Below are 24,366 nucleotides of genomic sequence, written 5' to 3' on the forward strand. Positions count from 1 at the left end.
GTGGGGCGGGGGAGTTGGATAGGGGTGAGAGAGGAGGAATCTCCCCTGCTCTTAATAAGGGTTTGCTATCACATAAAAGGGACGTGGGTGGCGCTGTGGTCTAAACCACTGAGCCTCTTGGGCTTGCCGATCGAAAGGTTGGTGGTTCGAATCCCCGCGACGGGGTGAGCTCCCGTTGCTCTATCCCAGCTCCTGCCAACCTAGCAGTTCGAAAGCACACCAAAAAGTGCAAGTAGATAAATAGGTGCCACCCCGGCAGGAAGGTAAATGGCGTTTCTGTGCGCTGCTCTGGTTTGCCAGAAGCGGCTTAGTCATGCTGGCCACATGACCTGGAAAAACTGTCTGCGGACAAACGCCGGCTCCCTTGGCATGTAAAGCGAGATGAGTGCGCCAACCCCAGAGTCGTCTGCAACTGGACTTGTCAGGGGTCCTTTATCTTTACTTTTTTTTACCACATAAAAATAGTGGTGAGAGTCTGGAGTCTCCAGTGTAGGACTTTGTGGGTGTCCAATTGACAATATCTGCTGTACAGTGGTATCTCGAGTTAAGAACTTAATTCGTTCTGGAGGCCCGTTCTTAACCTGAAACTGTTCTTAACCTGAAGCACCACTTTAGCTAATGGGGCCTCCTGCTGCTGCCTCGCGATTTCTGTTGTCATCCTGAAGCAAAGTTCTTAACCCAAAGTACTATTTCTGGGTTAGCGGAGTCTGTAACCTGAAGTGTCTGTAACCCGAGCTACTACTGTATGGTGTACAGTCGTAATTTGGAAGTCAGATGGAATCCGTTCTGGAAGTCCGTTCGACTTCCAAAACGTTTGGAGACCAAAACGCGGCTTCTGATTAGCAGCCAATCAGAAGCCGCGGAAGCCCCGTCAGACGTTCAGCTTCCAAAAATAGTTTGCAAACCAGAACAGTCACTTCTGGGTTTGCGACGTTCGGAAGCCCAAATGTTCAGGAACTAAGCTGTTCGAAAACCAAGGTACAACTGTACAAGATTTCTGTCTACAGAGTATGAGAATTAAACGTCCAATGATGGATGCTTTAAAATGACCCAACTGCATATTTAACTGACCTAATATTCAGGAAAGAAAGAGAGAACTTTTTCAGGTCTATCAACTTCAAATAAAAGATTTTTTTTCCAGTTAGAAGGAATGGGGAATTGGAATGTATGCCAAAGAAGGAAGAGAGGATCTCTGTGGAATTGACCTAGTTCTTATGGCGAGAAAATTTTCCCTTGCAACCATTGCTAATTAATGTATTTTAGGTTGAGATTCAGCTTACCTTCACCATGAGGTAGGTAAATGTGAGGTAGTAATTAGAAGCAGGCTCTCCAATGAACTTTGTTAAGGCAGATCTTGGAATATGAATCTCCCAGTTCTTCCTCAAATGGCCTCACAGATACCAGATCCCGTTTATGTTTTGCCCTTCCCTTGAATGGCTCTGGGGAATGATTGTAATTGCAGTGTAGAAGTCTTTAGATATACAAAAACATGTTAATCTCTTTTATTCTCCCCCTCCTTCCACCCCCACAATATCCAGGCCAGACAAATTAAATCATATTGTTTGCACTTGTAAGCCTTTGCCATATTTATTTTCCTAGGAAATTTGTTCGGGTTTTTAGCACATGTCCAAAGTTGCTTTTGTACATTTGAAGAAATGCTATGGTTGAGTGGAAACAAAATCCTTAATAAATGTCTGCAAATTATGCTGTGAATAAGTGTGTCTCTTCAGCTTGCAAGCACTTGGCATAGCCTCTTGTAACATTTATGTTGAATTGATGATTGACTTAATTTTTTTAATGTAGAAGATCAGTGAATGACAGCTCATCACTTCAGATGTTTGGAAAACCCACTTATTTTTGCCTGCTTTTTCTTCATTTTGTTCTGCAAAATACTTATGTATTCTGGTATTTCGGGGCTTGATGTTTGTGGTTTATTTTTGCTGACTTTTAATGGGTTTGTTGTACCGAATTTTATTTTAATTAATTTAATTCCGTGGCTTCCTGCAGCCAATCGGAAGCCACGGAAGCCCCGTCGGACGTTCAACTTCCAAAAATTGTTCGCAAACCAGAACAGTCACTTCCGGGTTTACGATGTTCGGAAGCCAAAACGTTTGGGAACTAAGCTGTTCGAAAACCAAGGTACGACTGTACAAGATTTCTGTCTACAGAGTATGAGAATTAAACGTCCGATGATGGACATTTAAAAATGACCCAACTGCATATTTAACTGACCTAATATTCAGGAAAGAAAGAGAGAAGTTTTTCAGGTCTATCAACTTCAAATAAAAGATTTTTTTTTTCCCAGTTAGAAGGAATGGGGAATTGGAATGTATGCCAAAGAAGGTCTGTAACTTGAAGCGTCTGTAACCTGAAGCATCTGTAACCCGAGGTACCACTGTATTGCCCTAATTGACTGGCAGGGAGTCAGACAGGGAATGCTCCCGGGCCTACCTAGTGATCCCAGGTGTTGAATCTTGGGGTTTCTGTATGAGAAGCAAATGTTCTGCCTTTGCGTCTCTCTGTGCAAGCAGACAGTGGGTTGTTGTTGTTGTTAATTATATTTTTGGCATCAATAGATATGTTTGTACTTCTCAGGAAGACAAAAATAGCCCTTTCAGCGTAGAGTCAAGGATGGATAGGTACTGATGATGAACCCCATGTGCATATATTTCCATGAACATCAACAAGGCTAGTTATGAGGGCTTTTTGTTTAATTTAGTTAGAGACTTCACTGTAGAGCAGTGCACAAAAGTGTAATTAAGCTTCTATGCGTGGAGGAGAAAAAAAGCCCACTATATTCAGTGCGACTTATTTATAGCTATAATCCCTACCTGAGCATAAACTAGATTAAACATGGCATAGCTTCTTATAATATAAAATAGTACATATTAAAGTATAACACACACATGTATACATAAATGCTGCTTTTCTGAGCAAATGCAAACATCTTTTAAAAGGTTTATTTTTAAGTACAAATTTTAAAGCTTTAGAAATTTAACCCTGCCATTCAATCAAGTAAACATGTGTAGGATTGGACTGCTCAGTCTTTCTCAGCAATAGTTTCTTTTGATCACTGATTTATGCATTGCAGAATATAAACACCTTTCCTCAAGGCTGCATGCCTGCTGCAAGAATGTAATGTTTTCTCTGAAAACTCTTTTCTTCATCCAGTTAGTTGTAAGGTAGGCATGGTTCTTCCAACTAGGTCTGAGCGATGTCTGGTTTTCAACATTGTGATATATCACCAGCAATATACCAGTATATCATGAAATAAGGTTGTAACTATGTACTTGGTGGGTCTAAAACTGATACATTTTTACTTAATGTTTAACATATTGTTACAACTGTTATTTTATACTGTAGTACAGAGCAACGGGGGCTCCAGGAATCATGAGAAAAGTGACGAATGGCTTCACTGTTTTCCCCACATCACGATTTTTTACATAGCACACACACATCGCAATTTGCGATACATAGCCATGTCGAACATTATGAATCCATTACCATGACATGGACTTCAAACCGATTTTGGGTGATGTATTGATACATCGCCCAGCCCTACTTCCAACTGGTGGCGCTGAAGAAACAGACCATTTTCCCCCTTGTAAATGTTGACATATAAACCTAACAGCAGTTGCACCGAGAGTGTCAAATAAACCACAAATGCACTGTAAATTACTGCAGGCTCCCAGGTTTACAAAATGGCTAGGGATAGCACCCGATCTTCACATTTGAGGAATATCTTTATTAGGGCCGACAACAATGCAAGAAGCTTTCAGTATTGTGACAAGTTTGCCACATTTCTGTGACTTCATTTGATCCTCCCAAATAAAGGTAATACCCAAAGTTGGAGTTGTTGTTTTTTTCTTCTTGTGGACCAACTCGGCTCCCTCTTCCTTTTTATGAACCCTGATTGTTTGCATATTTACTTAGAAGGATGCAGGTGGCGCTGTGGGTTAAACCACAGAGCCTAGGGCTTGCCGATCAGAAGGTCAGGAGTTCGAATCCCTGTGATGGGGTGAGTTCCCATTGCTCGGTCCCTGCTCCTGCCAACCTAGCAGTTCGAAAGCACACCAGTGCAAGTGGATAAATAGGTACCGCTCCGGCGGGAAGGTAAACAGTGTTTCCATGCGCTGCTCTGGTTCGCCAGAAGTGGCTTAGTCATGCTGGTCACATGACCCGGAAGCTGTACGCTGGCTCCCTCGGCCAGTAAAGAGAGATGAGCGCCGCAACCCCAGAGTCATCCGTGACTGGACTTAATGGTTAGGGGTCCCTTTACCTTGAAATCCTACTCAACCCTGTTAGCTTCCAAGGAAGCATACCTAGGGTACGGTAGCAGAATTCCTTGGAACACGCACCACCTGAGCTACCTGCAAGTAAGCCCTGCAAAGTAATAAGGCCCCCAAGTTGTGATAATTCAGATGTCGCAATGCCAGTGCCATTCCGTTTTAGCCATTCTTTTCAACAGCGGCCTCTGATTCATTTTTCCCCTCTTACGTTCGCCTGAATTCCCTCTTGGCAGGAGATCCTCAGGTGGCTGGTGGAAGCATCTTTCTTAAACGATTTGTGCTGCCGTGGCGAATTAACATTTTGTAGGTACTATGTACTAATGTGTTCCTTGCTGAATATATCCCTTCGTTGTTTACGTCTTTTCCACCTCACTGACCTTATTATCAACAGATCTTCCTCGGGCTAATTACCCCGATGCTTTCTTTGGTGTTTCCTGTTTTGAGTTCCTGGTATGTGCAGCTCATTCATTATTCTTTCCAAACAGTCTCACTGTATAAAACATGTGTTAATTAGGGCAGGCTAGCAGGTGCTGAAATGTTGCGCTCTGCCTTATTACTTTCCGAGGCTTCCTTGTTTATGCAGGTTTCCCTATGTCCCTATGTAAAAGGGACGCGGGTGGCTCAGTGGTTTAGACTTGCTGATCAGAAGGTTGGCGGTTCAAATCCCTGCAATGGGGTGAGCTCCCGTTGCTCAGTCCCAGCTCCTGCCAACCTAGCAGTTCAAAAGCATGCCAGTGCAAGTAGATGGCATTTCCGTGCACTCTGGTTTCCATCACAGTGTTCCATTGTGCCAGAAGTGGTTTAGTCATGCTGACCACATGACCCGGAAAGCTGTCTGTGGACAAAGGCTGGCTCCCTCTGCCTGAAAGCGAGATGAGCGCTGCAACCCCATAGTTGCCTTTGATGGGACTTAACCGTCCAGGGGTCCTTTACCTTTACCTTTTACCTACGTCACACAACTATGGGCTGTTTATGTGACTTGCTGCATCCTTTGGTAGGCTTTGCCTTGTAGTTCAGTACAGGTGGAATTCCCTTTCTTCACCCCAAGCAGTCCATTTCCAAAGACCTCTGAAATTTCCCCCTCTGTACTGTATTCATATATCTATAAATTGTGCAGTACAGTGGTACCTTGGAAGTTGAACGGAATGCGTTCTGGAAGTCCGTTCGACTTCCAGAACATTCCAAAACCAAGGTATGGCTTCCAATTGGTTGCAGGAAGCTCCTGCAGCCAATCAAAACCCACAGAAGCCGCGCCAGACGTTCGGGTTCCAAAGAAGGTTCGCAAACCGAAACAATCACTTCCGGGTTTGCGGTGTTCATGAGCCAAAACGTTTGACTTGCAAGGCATTGGGGATCCAAGCTACGACTGTATTTAAAGCAGCCTTTTACCAACCTGAGGGGACACGGGTGGCGCTGTGGGTAAAAGCCTCAGTGCCTAGGGCTTGCCGATCGAAAGGTCGGCGGTTCGAATCCCCACGGCGGGGTGCGCTCCCGCTGCTCGGTCCCAGCGCCTGCCAACCTAGCAGTTCGAAAGCACCCCCGGGTGCAAGTAGATAAATAGGGACAGCTTACCAGCGGGAAGGTAAACGGCGTTCCGTGTGCTGCGCTGGCTCGCCAGATGCAGCTTTGTCACGCTGGCCACGTGACCCGGAAGTGTCTGCGGACAGCGCTGGCTCCCGGCCTATAGAGTGAGATGGGCGCACAACCCCAGAGTCTGTCAAGACTGGCCCGTACGGGCAGGGGTACCTTTACCTTTACCTTTATGGGCTTTTTAAACTCTTGTTTTCATCAATGCAGGCTATTAAAACTAGACTTCAAACTTCATTTTTAAAAGATTTGATTGCTGGTGGTATGTGAATATACAGTGAATTTGCTGATATGATGTAACAACAGAGAATCGGTACTCTCTGACCCCTGCCCAATATAGACTGAGCTTCATCTCTTAGCAGTGGCCCATCCTCTGCATAGAGCTGTGAAAATGTACACATTACGTCACGTCTTCTGTCTTGCTGAAAGCATTAATCTTATGCCCAGACACTCATTAAAGCGTAGCCAGGGAATCTGTTTGCAACTAAATGCCTGGTTGGAATCTTCATGCACATAAGAAAGCAGTATCACACACAAAAAACCCTACCTTTCAACACAATCCTATGCATGTTTCCTAAGGAAGCCAGCTGAGTTCAGTGGAGTTTATTCCCAGATAAACGTGCATAGATTTTTACCGGTGCTTCTTTCCTAGAAAAATAGGTGCCGGTACTCACCGTGAAGTTGTTACAGTAAGTGCCACACATTTTAACAACAACAAAAGAGGCACCAGTACTGCGTGCCCTTGAGTACCCCCCGAAAAAAATTAGTACTGATTTTTACTCTTTTTGTCATTGTCTTCTATGTTAGTTGCCAAATCACAGCCTGTAGATGATTCTGATAGTGATCAAAACTTCTCTCTCTCTCTGGCCTGTAGCAAATGGACTAACTAGTTTTTGTGTTTTTCCTTTTTATTTGCAAAACATTTTTTTTATTTTCACATGTAATTCCCCCCCCCCAAAAAAAAAATAACCAGGCAAATGTGGACAGTACTAACATAAAAGAGTACTTGTATCAAATAAGCTGGAAACAAAATTTGCAATTGAGACAAATAAAATAGGTGCTATAATATTGTTACATGCCACCCCCAATCTGCAGAGCGGTAGCCAGATTCCAGGGTTTGTGTTTATGTATTTTGTTTGTATTGTATTTTTATGTTGTGAACCACCCTGCGATCTGTGGGTGAAGGGTGGTATGCAAATTAATAATAATAATGTGGTTGATTTACATATATACAACCTGAGTTTACTGATAGAGGGGCTTGCAGCAGCAGTACCCCAAAATATACCAGCTTATTCCATAGTATCATCATCCCTCCTCTGCAGCCTCTCTCTGCTTCCTGGTTAAAGGTAAAGGTAAAGGGACCCCTGACTATTAGGTCCAGTCGTGGCCGACTCTGGGGTTGCGGTGCTCATCTTGCTTTATTGGCCGAGGGAGCCAGCGTCCAGCTTCCGTGTGGCCAGCATGACTAAGCCACTTCTGGCGAACCAGAGCAGCACACGGAAACGCCATTTACCTTCCCTACCTATTTATCTACTTGCACTTTGACGTGCTTTGGCAGGAGCAGGGACCAAACAATGGGAACTCACCCCGTCGCGGGGATTCAAACCACCAACCTTCTGATCGGCAAGTCCTAGGCTCTGTGGTTTAACCCACAGCGCCACCCGCGTCCTGGCTACCTCACTCTAAACACCAACCCCATTGCATCTAAGCTTTCCTTTTCTACCTGGGGAGAGGCCTCACATTTGCATTCTCACCCTATTTCCTTCAATCCCGTGTTGTGTTAATGCATAATCCTTTGATGCTCTGGACTCCCTAATTATTTATCCTCCTAGGCTATCACCTTACAAAGAAGTCTCTCAGACTTCCTTAACACTTGTTGATTTGGCTAAGATTACAGTGTCCAACAAACAACCCAAGAAGTGTGCTAAAGTTAATTTACTCTTCACATATGCTAATTCCAGGGGGTTAACAGCAGCTAACCCGCATCATAAATGCACATGAGACTGGCTATTACTGGTCCTAACATTCTAATTAAATCCTAACATTTCTTTAACCAAAGCATTTAGCACCTACAGATTGCTAACAATAAAGCAAGTTGTGGACTGATGCAAAACGTATACAGTGGTACCTTGGGTTACATACACTTCAGGTTACATACGCTTCAGGTTACAGACTCCGCTAACCCAGAAATAGTACCTCGGGTTAAGAACTTTGCTTCAGGATGAGAACAGAAATCGTGCTCCGGCGGCACGGCAGCAGCAGGAGGCTCCATTAGCTAAAGTGGTGCTTCAGGTTAAGAACAGTTTCAGGTTAAGAATGGACCTCCGGAACGAATTAAGTACTTAACCCGGGGTACCACTGTATATTATTGGTTTTTGCACATTTTCCAAACATAACATCCCATCTTATACAATATAACAAACCTTTGGCTATCACAGCCTAGGACTTCGTCAACCTCGACTAATGGTTTTCTAACTTTCTTTCTGATTTTGCATTTTATTTTAACAGTTATTGCTATAAAATCCAAATCTTAAATAAACTCCTTCTTAGTCCTTTTTCGCAATAATTCACATAGTTCTCCTTACAAAACTCCTTGCAACCCTACAAGCGATGTCAGTTGAGTACAATTGTCTTTCAAATACAGTCATACCTCGGGTTACGAACACTGTTTTTGGGTTGCGAACTGCACCGAACCAGGAAGTACCGGAATGGGTTACTTCTGAGTTTTGGCGCATGCGAAGAAGCACCAAATCGCGTCATGCGCAGACGTGGCGCTGCAGGTTGTGAACGCTGTGGGTTGCGAACGTGACTCCCACACGGATTACATTCGCAACCCCTAGGTATGACTGTATAAATTTCTTCCAATCTTTCAGGAAAGTTTGGTCTTGCTGGTTCCAAATTTTCCCAGTTAATTTCTCCAGCTTGGCATAGTCCATCAGTTTCATCTGCCACTCTTCTTTCGTTGGTAGTTCTTGCTTCTATCGCTGGGCTAATAGTATTCATGCTGCAGTTGTCGCATATAAAAATAATTTTTTTTTATCATGCTTGTAAATCTTTGTACCTACTATACCAAGTAAAAGGACTTCTGGTGTTTTTTTTTTTTTTTTTGCAAATGTATATTTCAGCATTTTTTAAATCTCATTATAAATCATTTCCCAGAACACTCCTGATCATGAAAGTGAACTGCAGAATCAAGTCAGGGGTAGAAATTACATGGTTTAGCTATGAGTAAAAGCTGTGTTTTTAAAAAATATATCCTCTGTCTTCCTTGATATGAGGTGAGCAGTGGTGTGCAAAATTGAAACTTCTGTTTGTGGCAAACATCATCTGGAATTGTTAATTGCAAGAAATGAGCTGGCACTGTACTAGATGATGAAAAGCATAGTAAATTGGGTGCCCTTGCTTATCTGCCTTTCTCTATAAAAAAAATGCAGGCTAGGAATGAGAAAGCAAAAGCCTGAAATTCTCTGTTTTCTGACAAAGTGATGGGGCTGCACTTTTGTTGTTGTTGTTTAGTCATTTAGTTGTGTCCGACTCTTTGTGACCTCATGGACCAAAGCACGCCAGGCACTCCTCTCTTCCACTGCCTCCCGCAGTTTGGTCAAACTCATGCTGGTAGCTTCGAGAACACTATCCAACCATATCGTCCTCTGTCATCCCCTTCTCCTTGTGCCCTCCATCTTTCCCAACATCAAGGGTCTTTTCCAGGGAGTCTTCTCTTCTCATGAGGTGGCCAAAGTATTGGAGCCTCAGCTTCAGGATCTGTCCTTCCAGTGAGCACTCAGGGCTGATTTCCTTCAGAATGGATCGGTTTGATCTTCTTGCAGTCTATGGCAGTGTTTCCCAACCTTTTTTGGGCAAAGGCACACTTGTTTCATGAAAAAAATCTCGAGGCACACCACCATTACAGCCCCGTGACGTCAGCGCGCAGCGTCACGCCGGGAGGGACGCACGAAAGTGTAAGTTTCAATTTTTTCCCCTCCCCCTTGCCTTCCTTCTGTGCCAACCGCCAAAAAGCCAAGAAAAAAGCCAAGACTTTAGGGCAGCAGGTCGACACGGAAGAAGCTCCTACCTAAGGACAGGTGCGACGGCCGTGTCCTCTTCTGCCACACTTGGCAGCCCTGCCTCACGGTCGTGACTCCCACCCTGATTTCTCCCCGCAGGTCGAGCGGCACAGGCAGCCCAATGTGTCCAGCCCAGACACAAGCCCCGCTTCCCCACTCTAGATCCTGAATGCGACCAAGTGCTCTGGACTCCCGAGCAGGGTGGGAAAGAGGACTCGCATCTGGTAGCCTCCGGGCTCCTCGCCTGCTCGAGGGATGGCATTGCAGGCAAGCTGCCGGCCATCGCCATTGCCGCCCCCTCATGCGAGTGGACCTGCCCGGAGTGGTGGGCCGGGGGAGGCTCGCTCTCTGTGGGGATGTGGCCCGCACGCGCGGCCCCGCTTCCTCCTGCCCAGGGCTGAGCTCCTTACCCGCGATCTCGGTCTCGCGCACGCGGATCCCACTTATTCCGAAGCTCGCGCCACTAGCCGGGGCTCTCACACCGTGCCAGGGCGAGGCGGCGAGGCCCACTGACGTCATCGCGGCTCGCCGCTGCCCTCGACTTCCCTGTTCCCTCCCCTCCCTCGGGTCGCCGTGGTTACCGAGGACTGCAAGCTGCTCGGGCGAGCGTGGGGAATTAAGTGGGAGAAGGAAAATTAAAATTAAAACTCGCCTGAAGGCCACCTCTCCGGATATCTTTCGAATTTTTTAATTTTTCCCGCAGCACACCAGGCAACGTCTCGCGGCACACTAGTGTGCCGCGGAACACCGGTTGGGAAACACTGGTCTATGGGACTCTCAAGAGTCTCCTCCAGCACCATAATTCAAAAGCATCAATTCTTCGGCGATCAGCCTTCTTTATGGTCCAGCTCTCACTTCCATACATCACTACTGGGGCTGCACTAGGGAATGGTAAATCAGTCCATGTCAGGTTTGCATACTCACTGAACTTGTTCTGTTTCACCATTAATCAGATTTTTAAAAAATGCACATTTTAAATAACCCTTATTTTTAAATGCATTTTCTCTCAAAATACACATCTCTAAACACATTTTGATGTGCTTCTTTAGCAGAGAAATACATCACAATGTTTAGAAACTGTGAAAGCTCGTGAAGAGCCAAGCACTAATTGTTCATTAGTCCAGAAGGCTAGAATCAGATTTGTTTCTGTTGGAATTGTCAAAGATCAAATTCTTCAAGCACTCCTAGTCTATATGCTGCCCACTGAATGGGGTATAGAAAAGAGATTTCCTGAACCCTTTAGTCCCTTGCACATGTCAACTAGCCTTATTCATTTACGTTATGCAGGAGAAAGCTATTGTCTAAACAGGAAGAAACTGTACAATGCAGTGGGCAGTTTAGCAAAATATTAGATTTCTTCTGCTTATGTGCTGGTATGTAAACTGTGGAATAAGCCATGGAGAGGCCAATGGGCATGATTCCTGTTCCTCTTAATGTGTGTTAGGAATATGCCATGAAAATAAAGTCTGAACAGAGAGTCTAGAGATCATTATATTCAACATTCAGAACCCACATTTCTTGAATTCAGGATGAGGTCACGACCATGGTATATTTATCTTTAATTCTGTTTCTAAGTGTGTAAGGGAAGGACAGGATAGAAGAAGAAGAAAAGGGAGGCAAAGAAATTGAATGGCAGAAATTCTGAACTTTTAGAAACTGAATAGCAATTAATTTTCAAAAAGTCCTTTTGTGATCTGGAATGCTTTCCTTTATGGCTGTTCATTATTTTTAATGGCTGTTCCTTATATAAAAATCAGGCTTCCACTTAAATCTACTTATTTTTATTTAATTGGCACTTTGAAGGACAAAACATGTTGAAGGAAAGAGGCTACTTCCTGCCTCGTTCCAATTCTTTAGAATGCGAGGGTTGGGGGCACTTGCAAAATCAAACAATGAAGTAATATTTACTCAATAATGTTGACTCAAGAGGTGGGAAAGCAGAGTTAAATTCATTTTTAGCATGTCGTGCACCCATCAATTGGAGAGTGCTGATTCACTTACACACAGAGTATAATTAAGTAAGTCTTTAATCTGGAATAAGGAGCAATGCATTCAATGACTGTGAAATCATAGCATAATTATGGCTATAAATGTTCATGTGGCTCTCCTTAGCATTTTATAATTCCATAATTGTTAAGAGTCAACGGTTCATAGTGTGAGGTCCTTAACTCTATCTGGCCATTAGCTCTTTCAGACGCTAGGAAAAACCGTTGTAAGTAAAGAAGAATTTACAGAAGACAACCCGGCAGATTCCCCAGAGTCCACAAGTCTCCTTTCTAAATGTAACTCTTGATACCAGGGGTAAAAAGGTAAAGGTAAAGGGACCCCTGACCATTAGGTCCAGTCGTGACCGACTCTAGGGTTGCAGCGCTCATCTCGCTTTACTGGTCGAGGGAGCCGGCGTACAGCTTCCAGGTCATGTGGCCATCATCCCTAAGACGCTTCTGGCGAACCAGAGCAGCGCATGGAAACACCGTTTACCTTCCCACCGGAGCGGTACCTATTTATCTACTTGCACTTTTGTGCTTTCGAACTGCTAGGTTGGCAGGAGCAGGGACTGAGCAATGGGAGCTCACCCCGTTGCGGGGATTCGAACCGCCAACCTTCTGATTGGCAAGCCCTAGGCTCTGTGGGTACCAGGGGCTATTTCATTAGATAACAGCGGTATTACATAATTTGAAGGTGAGGCTTACTGTTCAATGATGACATCTCTATTATTCATTGAATCAGTGATCTTTTGAACTTCTTTCTTTCAGCCTAATCTGCTGTTCACTTTTAAAAATTATTTTCTCCTATTCCATTAGTGTTCCGTCCTTCAAGGTGTTTTGGTCATTCATTAGGAATTGATGGCACTCTGCGAGTTGCCAGGTGCCACTCAGAACTGAGACACTAGCAAGCTAGCGAGACACTAACATCCCTTTGCACAGCATATGAAGAAGGAGGGAAGCGTGAACCCTTCTTGTTAAAGTTAGTTGTCCTTTTGCGTTACAGAAGCCAGACTGGCCTCAACCAAGAGTCAAACAATTAGTGTTGCTGGTAGGCCTGAGTGATGTCTGGTTTTCAACATCATGATGTCGAACCAGCTGAACATCGCAATATACAGTGGTACCTTGGTATCCATTCCAGGAGTCCCTTTGGCTCCTGGAACCGTTTGAAAACCAAGGTGCGGTTTCCGATTGGCTGCAGGAGCTGCCTGCGCTCAATCGGAAGCCGCGTCAGATATTCGGCTTCCAAAGAACATTTGCAAACCAGAACACTCACTACCAGGTTTGTGGCATTTTGGAGTCGATTTGTTTGGGAGCCAAGCCGTTCAACAACCAAGGTACCACTGTACCGATATATCACAAGGTCTGAAATAAGGATGTAACTGCATAGAGGCAAACAGGGCAATGTCTTGGCGACTGTTACTATTTAAAACTGGTAAGTTTCTACTTACCTTTAATATATTAAGAGAACTGTTATTTTATAGTACAGAGCAACAGGGGTGGCAGGTGTCATGAGAGAAGTGATGATTGGCTTCACAGTTTCCCCACATCGCAATTTTTTGCATAGCACACACACACATCGTGATTCACGATCTATTGCCGTGTCAAAAATTATTCAAACTGCTTTTTGACGATGTATCAATACATCGCCCAGCACTAGTTGCCAGTAGCATGGAAGACTCTTCCATTGGAGATTTGAACACTACAATCTTCATCAGAGGCCCGTCTTTGGGTTTCCCCTCCACAAGAGGGTGGCAACACAAGAACGGGGACTTTTCCATGGTGGCTCCCCATTTATGGAATGCTTTCCCCCAGGGAGGCTCACCTGGCGCCATCGTTATATATCTTTAGGTGCTAAGCAAAAACTTTCCTCTATAACCAGGTGTGGCGTTTGTACAGAGCCCCCGGTCGTTTCACGGACTATTGACCTGTACACCACTGCTTTATCCTTCCGCTGCCACCAACCAGGTGAAATACTGAGTCTCAGTCAGGTGGTAGAGTCAACAACAAAGATTAATGTTTATTGAAGAACAAACAAGTTTTAAATATGTTCAGAACGGGTTCTCAAATGCACGCCCTTAACTTGATGTGGTGCTATCTCACACTGTCACACTCCTCTCTCTGTTCTATCCCTGTCTCTCACTCTGTCACAACCACTATGTTTGACTTTTACTGCCTCTGTCTGACCCTCACGCTTCTATCTCCCCCTGGTAAACCCCTGGGTTGAGCCTCAAAACCAGGTGGGCTCCACCTCTGAGCTTTCTCATTGGTCAATCTACATTAACCATTTCCATCCCTCTGTACAAACATAATCACAAGGAATGGGCAAACGCCACACCAGGCCTTGGCCTTTAACTATCTGTGGCCTTTTAGAAGTAGGTGGGATGTTTTTAATGTATTTCTTTTTCCTCCTGGTTTTGATGTATCTGTGGGGGAAGTGTGTTGTCTGGTTGGTTGGTTGGTTGGTTGGTTGGTTGGTTGGTTGTAAGTTGCTTTGGGTTGCCCTGGGCGGGATAAAGCGACTAAGAAATACAAAATAAATAATAATTCAGCAGGATTCTTCACTCTCCACCTTCAGGCATCTCCTGAAGACTTTTTTATACCTTTAGAGAGGTGTGTGTGTGTTTGATTAGCCATTTCCCTTAATGATTATCTGCGTTTTTATTTTTTAAGTTGTGTCTTTGGTATAATGTTATCGGAAACACAATTTACAAGGTTAGGAAGTGGAACTGGCACCTTGATAGCAATTAAAAAGCTGGGTATCTGGCAGTGAAGTTGGAAATTCAGCTTTTGATGAACCTGATTACATGGATTCAGCTTTCCCAAATTATGCCAACCATTAAATAGCCTCTAGTGCTCTTGTTGTACATGAAATAGAGCCCTTTTATTACACTTATGTGTGTGCTCACAGACCATTACAATTCTAATTATTTCTCCCTTGTAAATGGTAGCCGAATAACAACTCAGTAAACATAGTTGGTTTTTTCCATTGGTAACAATAAAATACTTAATAGTTCATATTGCTCCTGTTTTTCATAAATGCACTTGATACAGTGGTTCATCTTGCTGTGTACAGAGGTTCCATCTTAGATTTTTGTTTCTTTAGATATAGAATGTTAAATATACTATATGCATATCAGTAGCGTTTAAAAAGAAGCTTAGGCTGAACTGTGGACCACAGTGGGAGAACAGCATGGATACCTTTGGTGATACAAAATTAACCATGCAAATGTCATGGTTCAGCCAGTCTGAAGAGCATTGCAATTTGTGAACTCCTATACTGTGTCCTAAAGGACCATGCATGGGGACAAAGGACCTCTCAGACACCGGGCAGAGGGCCTTCTTGGTAGTGGCGCCCACCCTGTGGAACGTCCTTCCATCAGATGTCAAAGAAATAAACAACTATCTGACATTTAGAAGACATCTGAAGGCAGCCCTGCTTAGGAAAGTTTTTAATGACTGATGTTTTAATGTATTTTTAATCTTTTGTTGGAAGCCGCCCAGAATGGTTGGGGAAACCCAGCCAGATGGGCAGGGTAGAAATAAATTATTATTATTATAGATTATTATTATTATTATTATTATTATTATTATTATCATCATCATCATCATCATCATCATCATCATCATTACAATGTGTGGTTCAGCTGTATTCTACAATTTGGAAGAAGAGTTTGAAGAAGAGTTTGGATTTGATATCCCGCTTTATCACTACCCTAAAGAGTTTCAAAGCGGCTAACATTCTCCTTTCCCTTTCTCCCCCACAACAAACACTCTGTGAGGTGAGAGGGGCTGAGAGACTTCAAAGAAGTATGACTGGCCCAAGGTCACCCAGCAGCTGCATGTGGAGGAGCGGGGAAGCGAACCCAGTTCACCAGATTACGAGTCCACCACTCTTAACCACTACACCACACTTGGAGTTAGCAAGGCCTAAGTATTAAGACTTTGTAAGCCCAAGTATTCCATAGTCTTATGCCTCTTTCCCCAGGCAAGTAGCATCCCCAAGTACAGCTCTGTATAGCTCCCTTTGTTTCTGCACCACAGTTTATTGTGCCAGAGCACCAGTGGCCCCGAGCCACCAGCAAGGCCACCATCACTTGATATTCTTAAAAGACCATGATGAAATAAGAGCTACAAGCAGTTCATGCAGTAGCAGGGTGGTAAAACTTACCACCAAAGAATGGCAAAAGTGAAGGGGATAACTCCCATTCTATAACAGAAGGAATTAAATCTTGGCTGCTTTCCTGATATTCTGCCGGTTGGCTCTTCAGCAAGATACGCTACAGTCAAACCTTGGTTCCCTCACGCCTCCATTTTGAAACGTTTTGGCTCCCAAACTGCTCCGGTTTTCAAATTATTTTCATTTTTCATTTTTCCCCCCATTGACTTTGCAGCCCACCCATTGATCCTCAATTTTCGAACTTTTCAGAAGCCGAACGGTATTCTGGAACAGATTAAGTTAAAAAACCCGAGGTTCTACTATACCATGGGTAGGTAAACTAAGGCCCGGGGGCAGGATCCGGCCCAATCGCCTTCTAAATCTGGTCTGCAAATGGTCCAGGAATTAGCGTGTTTTTACATGAGTAGAATGTGTGGTTTTATTTTAAGTGCATCTCTGGTTTATTTGTGGGGCATAGGAATTCATTCATATATGTTTTTCAAAATATAGTCTGGCCCCCACAAGGTCTGAAGAACAGTGGACTGGCCACCTGCTGAAAAAGTTTGCTGAGCCCTGCACTATACCATTAAGCCTCAGGATAGCCCTTCCTTGGCTTTGCTTCAGTACATAGCCGCCAAGTATAAAAAGGTAAAGGTACCCCTGCCCGTATGGGCCAGTCTTGACAGACTCTAGGGTTATAGGCACCCCCAATGTTTACGGTGAAAGGGCCCACAAAATTTTGCGGTGGCCACACACGCATGCCACAAGGCGTGCTGATGTCATAAGTGCACGCCAATTCCGCAAGACCCCAGGCCCCCTCAGTCTCAGGGGCAAGGCAGCAGCCCTGCTTCAGCGCACTTCTTTTCTTGTGTGTGTATGTATTTGCATTTTTATTATGCACAAAGAAACTAAACAAACATAAAAATGTACCAGCGTCCCAGGAAGGAGGGACTTCCCTGCTATGAGCACACACTACAGTGCAATACACTTCTGGAATTTTTCCTCTTTTGATCATTAACTGAGGTGTGTGCCTGGGTGGGTGTGTATGAATAAGAATTTACTAGAATGCATCAGTTTAGGTTCTGAATTGTTGGTTTTGAATTTCTTCCAAATATCTAAGGGTTCCAAGCTGAGACGTCAAGCACAAATCCTTTGTAATCTGATTCAAGATTTATTTATTTTTTTGTGTTAATGAAAAAGTTACTTTGCAGTTTTTCAAAATACTGCAAAGCACTCCCCAAAGTAGAATGGATTATCTATTTAAAAATTAAATAAATGAATTGGGGGCATGCATTCTCCCCAAGCCTCCATTTTGGTGTTCTTAACTGGTCTCTGTACAGTTTGTATGTGTGTTACCTCTCCTATTAGCGGCTTTCTAACTGGTAATTGGGGACCACATACCATTCTTTTATTATTCCCTTTTCTGAAATTATATCTTCTGTGGTTGTTTGTTTTGCAATTTGCTTCCTAAGAGGGTATTGGATTTAATTGCATGGCTGTGATTGTTACTAGCTGTTCAGTTCCAGATACTTCCTGTGGAGATTTGTATGCCTAGGCAGCAATGGTCTCTCTTGTCATCTCCCGCCTTAGACAATGGCTACAAATCTTATAATTGCATCCTTCTAAGTTACGTTTTGCCAGGGACTATTACGGTGGCTTGAAATATTGCATTCCTAATTGTACTTGTTGGTGGTTTAGCCTTTCTGCTTTTCTTTAAAATTTTAGAAGTGTTCAACATTGTGTCTAGATGGTGACTATCTATGTTCCTATTGCCACACTTCTTAAAGATGCAATATTCAGTCCTTTTTTTCTTTAAAAATGTTTAGGGGTACTCTCATTTTCCTAGTCATATTGAAATACTGCCCCTCATGGAGGCCAAACTTAGATTCACAAAATGTTTAGGGGTATGCGTACCCCTGCGTCCCCTCCCAGAAAAAAAGCACTGAATATAAGTCTCAAATATATTATCTGGTCCTCTTTTGTTTTAGAGCATTTGTCTCATATGGTTCTATTGTTCCTTTTAACAACATGATCTGCTCTCACGCCTGCATAGATTGTCTTCATTCAAGTGACTTCTGATGATGTTCTTTAATAAAACAAAACATTCCAATTTAGTTGTCTTAATCACTTTAACAGTGATACCTTTAACTAGGGATGTAATAAGTAATAACATTCTTAATGATCTTTCTCTGTTTGCATTTTTCAGTCATGGAGTTACTACATAACAATGTTTTCTCCTTTAATACATACACACAAATTTTATATTTATATTATATTATATGTTTCCACAAAATGCAATTGGTTGCCTTAGCAGGATAGACCTATAGGTAGCAGATTTGTTCAGTTTTAACTCGGAGTTGTTATTTTAGGCTGCATTTCTGTACTTCCTTACCTGTGAGTAAGCCTCCTCAAATTCTGAAGATACATGTAAGAGCTAGATAGCAACTGGATGAGTGTTTGTGGTTGTATTCATGCATGTATTTACACACAAACACATGTATGTGTGTGTGCTAGTTTGCAGAAGAGTGTGTTTCCATCATGTTGTGTTCTTCAAGCCCCATGTTGGGCAAAAGATTGCTGCATTGCAGGACACGGACAAGATAACCCTCGTGGTCCCTTGTAGCTTTACAACTCTATGAACACAAATGTCCGTTGCCATCTGCAGAAGTGGCAACCATTTTGTGAGACAATGCTCCCTGGGTCAAAATATGGCCTAGGACTTTTATAGTGACTCACAGAACTTGTAATATTTTTTTCAGTTTACCACCTGTGTTTTGAAGTACAAATTACCCTTTTACCCATTCGCCTCTATGCAACCTGGCCAGTATTTTGCCCACCTCTGCAACTTCCTTGCTGCCACAGTTGCCAACGTTGGCTCTTTTCTAGTACATTCTTCATATATCATTTTATGATTGGCTGGCTTTAGCCAACCCTGTCTGTGGCTGGGAGTTCTTTTCATTTTCTTTAGGGTTTTTTTTTTTGGAAATTTCTTTAGGGTTTTTGAAATGCATGGTTAAGAAAACAACAGGAGCCCTTTGACTGTCTCTACAGTGAGGGATTTTTTAAAATAAAACAACAACAGCAGCAGTAGCATAAAAGCACTGCTTTTATCCTATCAGGATAACTCCTCACTTTGTGTTAAGACAGACCATTCAGGAAGATACAGGTACAAGTGTAGAAATGTTCAGAGACGTATATGGCTCCTTGGTCGTGAATTTATGGGTTTATATAGTATTGTGGATTGTTGCTAAATGTAGCAGATGGTGATTAATGGGTTGCCTGTGCATGTTCCTCAGCCAGCTTCTGCTGTTTATAATGGAACTGATTTGGAAAAACTATAGGGCTAATTCAGAATCCTTGATGCTTGGTTACTAAAGGCTTAAGGTTTGATGCCTTTGAAATGTTGTTTTTCAGTGAGGAGAACTATGACTTTGGCAAACTTTTTAAAGACTTTATAGAAAGCTTTCTTAAAAAGGTTATTGTTCAGGATTTTAGCTTAGGACATATTCTTGAGATATTCCTGAATTATGGAAATAGAAAATCATCACATGAGATGAATTCATAAGATTCTGGGTCTTACAAATCTTTTGCAAGGAAGTCTTGCAATGAACAAGATCTCCATATACTTTTCCTTTTTTTATCCCCTCCCCCCAAAAAAGTACGCCTAAGAGATGAAACTGGGGTACAAGAATGGATAAATTATTGTTCTCGGTACGACAACAGTTTTACCCATTTCGTTATGTAATGCTTAATGTATGAATGCCAGAATCAAATCATAAGAACTCTGTTTAAAAGTGAATTTACTCCTCACAGAGCTAAAGAAATATTTTGCTTCATTGTTGAAAATTTGCAAACGCACATTGTAAATGCACCCTTAGTTTCTTCAGCATTCAACTTGCTATTTTCAGTATCCTTTTCAAGGCTGTTTTCTCTTACCATCAAGTTCTGGAAAGTCACTGCCAAAATTTGCATTTCACTTAAGATCCCCACTCGAAACCTCTCATTGCTTAGAGATATCTTATGGACTAGCACTATACATTTTGTTCATCGAAATCAGTTTTCATTGCTTGTGATTTGTCTGCTGGGGTATTCATCCTTCCACATTTCCTCACTCTAAAAATATTTAGAACTGTTCCACCCCATCACCGCCTTTACCATTATCATTATTAGCAACAGGGATAAGGCACAGTCGATTTTTGTTTGGCTTGATTTCTATGATAAGTTCCATATTACGAAATTAGAAGGAAGAGAAGAGTAGTTTTTTAACATTAACTAAACATTTTTGCGCAACCTTTTCTACAATCATTTTCTTTCTTTTTGTCCCCAAGACCTCTCGCCCATAAGATATGAGATGGCACCATGTGATTCATTCAGCAAGATCTCTTTCTACCTCTTTGTCAGAAAAAAGCAGCACCCTATGAGGATATCATCAGATAGGAGGCTACCTGGCAACCTTCCAAGGCTTCTCACCAAAACATCAAAGCTACGATAAGTTGGCAGGTTCTTCAGATTTCTTTTATTACACACTGTGTCTCTGAATTTTCTCAACCCCAGCTTTAATTTTTGAGAAGATTATTTAGATGGCATAGCAGCTACTTCCCAAAACTCAGAACTCAGGTTTTATATATATATGAGAACCAATAGTTTGAATTCAGCCCCCCATGCATACATCATTGTTAATTTTATTTATGTTGTTATTTGTCATATTTGTAAAAATATTTTAGAGCTCAGCTGAGCCAAAACTTTGACGGAGATGAATTTTCAGCTCAAAATGGTCGAGAGGGAGTCATATGGGGAAGTCATAAAAATGGTTTCACACAATTCCCCCCCCTCACCTTTTCCACTGCCACTGCTACCTGGTGGAAAAACAATTGTGCTCCTAATTGATGCATGCCATTGTCATGAAAGCAGATCTGAGTTAAGGGTAAAAGCAGTGCTTCCTGATCTCTCTGGAGTCTTCTGAGTAGAACTGTAGTGAGAAGTGTGAATGGCACCAATGGTAAATGTATGCTTGTACTTGATCTCTGCTCCCATACCCCAACCGCTGAAAAGAGTCCCCAACTTTTCAGTCTTAGTCATAGTGGTGACATTTCCCCTGTGAAGAAAGGTTGCAGCATTTGGGCCTTTCTAGTTTACCAAGAATGCAATTAAGGAGGGGCATGACACAGGGCACAAGGAGAAGGGGACGACAGAGGATGAGATGGTTGGACAGTGTTCTCGAAGCTACCAACATGAGTTTGACCAAATTGCAGGAGGCAGTGGAAGACAGGAGTGCCTGGTGTGGCCTGGTCCATGGGGTCACGAAGAGTCAGACACGACTAAACGACTAAACAACAACAACATAACACAGGTGTATACAGTTTTGCACGATGTGGAGGAAGTGGATAGAAACACCCACATACCCACACACCCATAATACTTGAACTCAGAGCCATCCAATGAATCTGAATGTTGCAGAATTCAGGTTCGGCAAAAGTAAGTACCACTTCACACAGTGCATGGTTTAACTATGCAATGTTCTCCCACAAAATGTAGTAATGGCCACCAACTTTAAAACAGAATTACAGTGGTGCCTCGCAAGACGAAATTAATTCGTTCCGCAAGTTTTTTCTTCTTGCGAGTTTTTCGTCTTGCGAAGCACGGTTTCCCATAGGAATGCATTGAAAATCAATCAATGCGTTCCTATGGAGACCGTCCGGGGACAGAGGGGAAGTGCCGCACGCCTTCCCCTCTGTCCCCGGACCTGTTTAAAGCAAGGGGCGGCGGGGAGAAGATTGCTTCTCCCCGTTGCCTGCCCCGCAATCTCCGGGGACAGAGGGGAAGGCGCGCACGCCTTCCCCTCTGTCCCCGGACCTGTTTTAAAGCAAGGGAAGGGGCAGCGGGGAGAATCGCTTCTCCCCGTTGCCGCCCCTTGCTTCAAAAGAGGTCCAGGGACAGCGGGGAAGACGCGCTGCGCTTCCCCGCTATCCCCGGAGCTTGCGGGGCAAGCTTCGTTTTGCGAAGCAAGCCCATAGGGAAATGCGTCTTGCGAAGCGCCTAAGAAAATGAAAAACTCCTTCGTCTAGCGAGTTTTTCGTCTTCCGAGGCGTTCGTCTTGCGGGGTACCACTGTAGACAAATTTGCAGAGAATAAGGATATTGTTGGCTGTGTTCCACCTCTGATGTTCAACCTCTGAATATCAGATGCTGGGAATCACAAGTGGGGAGACCACTGTTGTGGCCAGGTCTTGCTTAAAGGTGCCTGGTTGGCTACTATAAGAACAGGATTCTGGATCCTGATCCATCAGGCCTTTTCCTATCTTCTTATGTTGGGTGGTCTGTTTTGGCTGAGCCCTAGCAGTATCTCAGCATCACTCCAAGGAGCTCAGGGCTGCTTCCTTGTGATTTTCCTATCTTAGAAAAACCATGTGACATAGGTTGGGATAAGCCAAGATCTATCACATTTATATCTTGCACTATCTGATATAGTGGTACCTCAGTTTAAGAACAGCCCTGTTTGCGAACTATTCGGTTTATGAACTCCACAAAACCAGAAGTAATGTCCCGGTTTGTGAACTTTACCTCAGTCTAAAGAACGGAAGCCAAATGGTAGAAGGCTGCAGGAGGCCTCATTGGGGAAAGCGCGCCTCAGTTTAAGAACGGTTTCGGTTTAAGAACGGACTTCCAGAACGGATTAAGTTCGTAAACCGAGGTACCACTGTATTCCATAAAAGCTCTCATGCAGTTGTTCCAAACTAGTACTAGGATTCAGTATGCAGAAAGTAGAACAAAACCCATTCAATACCGAGATTTGTTTAAGCCCTACTGATGAGATTCTGAAATTCCTGCTTCTGAATTCAGATGGACAATCACTAATGTGAGCCCATCTGTGTCTGTATGATAACCTACATCTATGAAGTTATAGCCACAACATGTACTTTGTGAAATTTTGACACAGTGATTACACCACTGAAACGCCCACATGGAACCTTCAGTATTGGAATGAGTTGAGTCCCTCAAGGCAATGGCTTCCTGAAGTATAGAGTCATTCTTTTGTGACATCTAGTTGACTATGGACTTATGGTTGGAAACAATAGAAGCTCAAGGATTACATTCTTGGCGCCAAACTGCATGTGATTTGGAGCTCCATGTTCAGACGTGTTGGGAAGATTTGTCTTTTTGCCCAAGCTTTCTCCAACCCGTAAGACTGGAAATATTTTTACATGTTTTCTCTGAATTTTTGTTTTATTTGCTTTTATATTGCTGGTTTACTGGTTTTAGGTTATAGGGGCTTGGATTTTTTAGTGTTTTAATGATATTCTGTTTGTTTGTTTGTTTGTTTGTTTGTTTGTTTGTTTGTTTGTTTGACTGTACACCATTTAGAGATTTTTGAAATATTAAACACTAATTAAATGCCTAAACAAATAAATGTTACCTTTCCTTGATTTTTTTTTAATTAAAAAGAAAAGCAGTCAGGCACCAAAACACACACACAAAACTCATCATTTTTCTGTTGAGGTGCTTCCACAAAACTAAGTTGTGCATGGTTGGTATTTATTTAAAAATGGCCTTCTACTAACATATTGTAGCAGGGATTTCAGAATAGAAATGCTTTACCTTGCAACACCTTCATTTGGGGGGGAAAATCAAATTGCTAATACCTCCATATTATATAGCATTTTAGGTGTGCAAGTTGGGTTTGTTCCATTTCTCTTCTTCTATAATTGCTCTTTAAGTTGGGTCATTATTGTCCCCATTTTACAGATGGGAAGCAAAGACTAAAATGTTGGGAGTTGCCAAAATTCACAATATCTATAGCTAAATTAGGGTTCTTAGAGATTTCTCATATGCTTGTCCCTCACTTTATATCCAATATACTGCACCCAGTCCTTAATTAAGAGAACAGATGATATGTAAATTATCCCCAAATTTAGGAATAAAAATTGAAGATGATTCACACAGCTTACATTCTAGGAATTCAATTAGCAGTAACTTCCCTTTGTGTATAAAATAAGAATAATTTATATGTAAATATAGCTTGGAAGGTGGGCAAATCTCTCAGCTTCTGCATAAAAGAAGATGTCTGTATATAAAGAACCTGCTTTGACTTATAAAACTGGACTGTAGTTCATACTTAAAGGACAATAAAGCAATTGTGTCGCAAAATCTTGTATGTTAACATTTCACTGTCTGCTCTCCTGTTCTGTTCAAATTTAATTAAGGGGAAACTATTTGAATATTTTCACTTTTCTTCAGAGAGTTAAAAGACAAAAATACATTCATTTGCTTTCATTGTTACACTTA

The 24,366-nt window shown here is 42.7% G+C and overlaps 1 protein-coding gene across 5 annotated transcripts in view; it reads left to right on the top strand.

The window, feature by feature from the left end:
- LRRC3B (leucine rich repeat containing 3B) overlaps window positions 1-24,366 on the top strand; it is a 70,944-nt gene that overhangs the window by 44,419 nt on the left and 2,159 nt on the right. For 2 of the 5 annotated variants that reach the window (XM_028750655.2, XM_028750654.2), the window contains exon 2: window positions 20,413-20,584. The exons of 2 other annotated variants lie outside the window; for them this stretch is intronic. The gene's annotated coding sequence lies outside the window, so the exon portion shown is untranslated. The remainder of the gene's footprint in view (window positions 1-20,412; window positions 20,585-24,366) is intronic. One more of the 5 variants, XM_077916302.1, reaches the window with a different exon arrangement.

Source organism: Podarcis muralis, chromosome 12, assembly GCF_964188315.1.
Source record: "Podarcis muralis chromosome 12, rPodMur119.hap1.1, whole genome shotgun sequence".
Lineage (NCBI taxonomy): Eukaryota > Metazoa > Chordata > Lepidosauria > Squamata > Lacertidae > Podarcis > Podarcis muralis.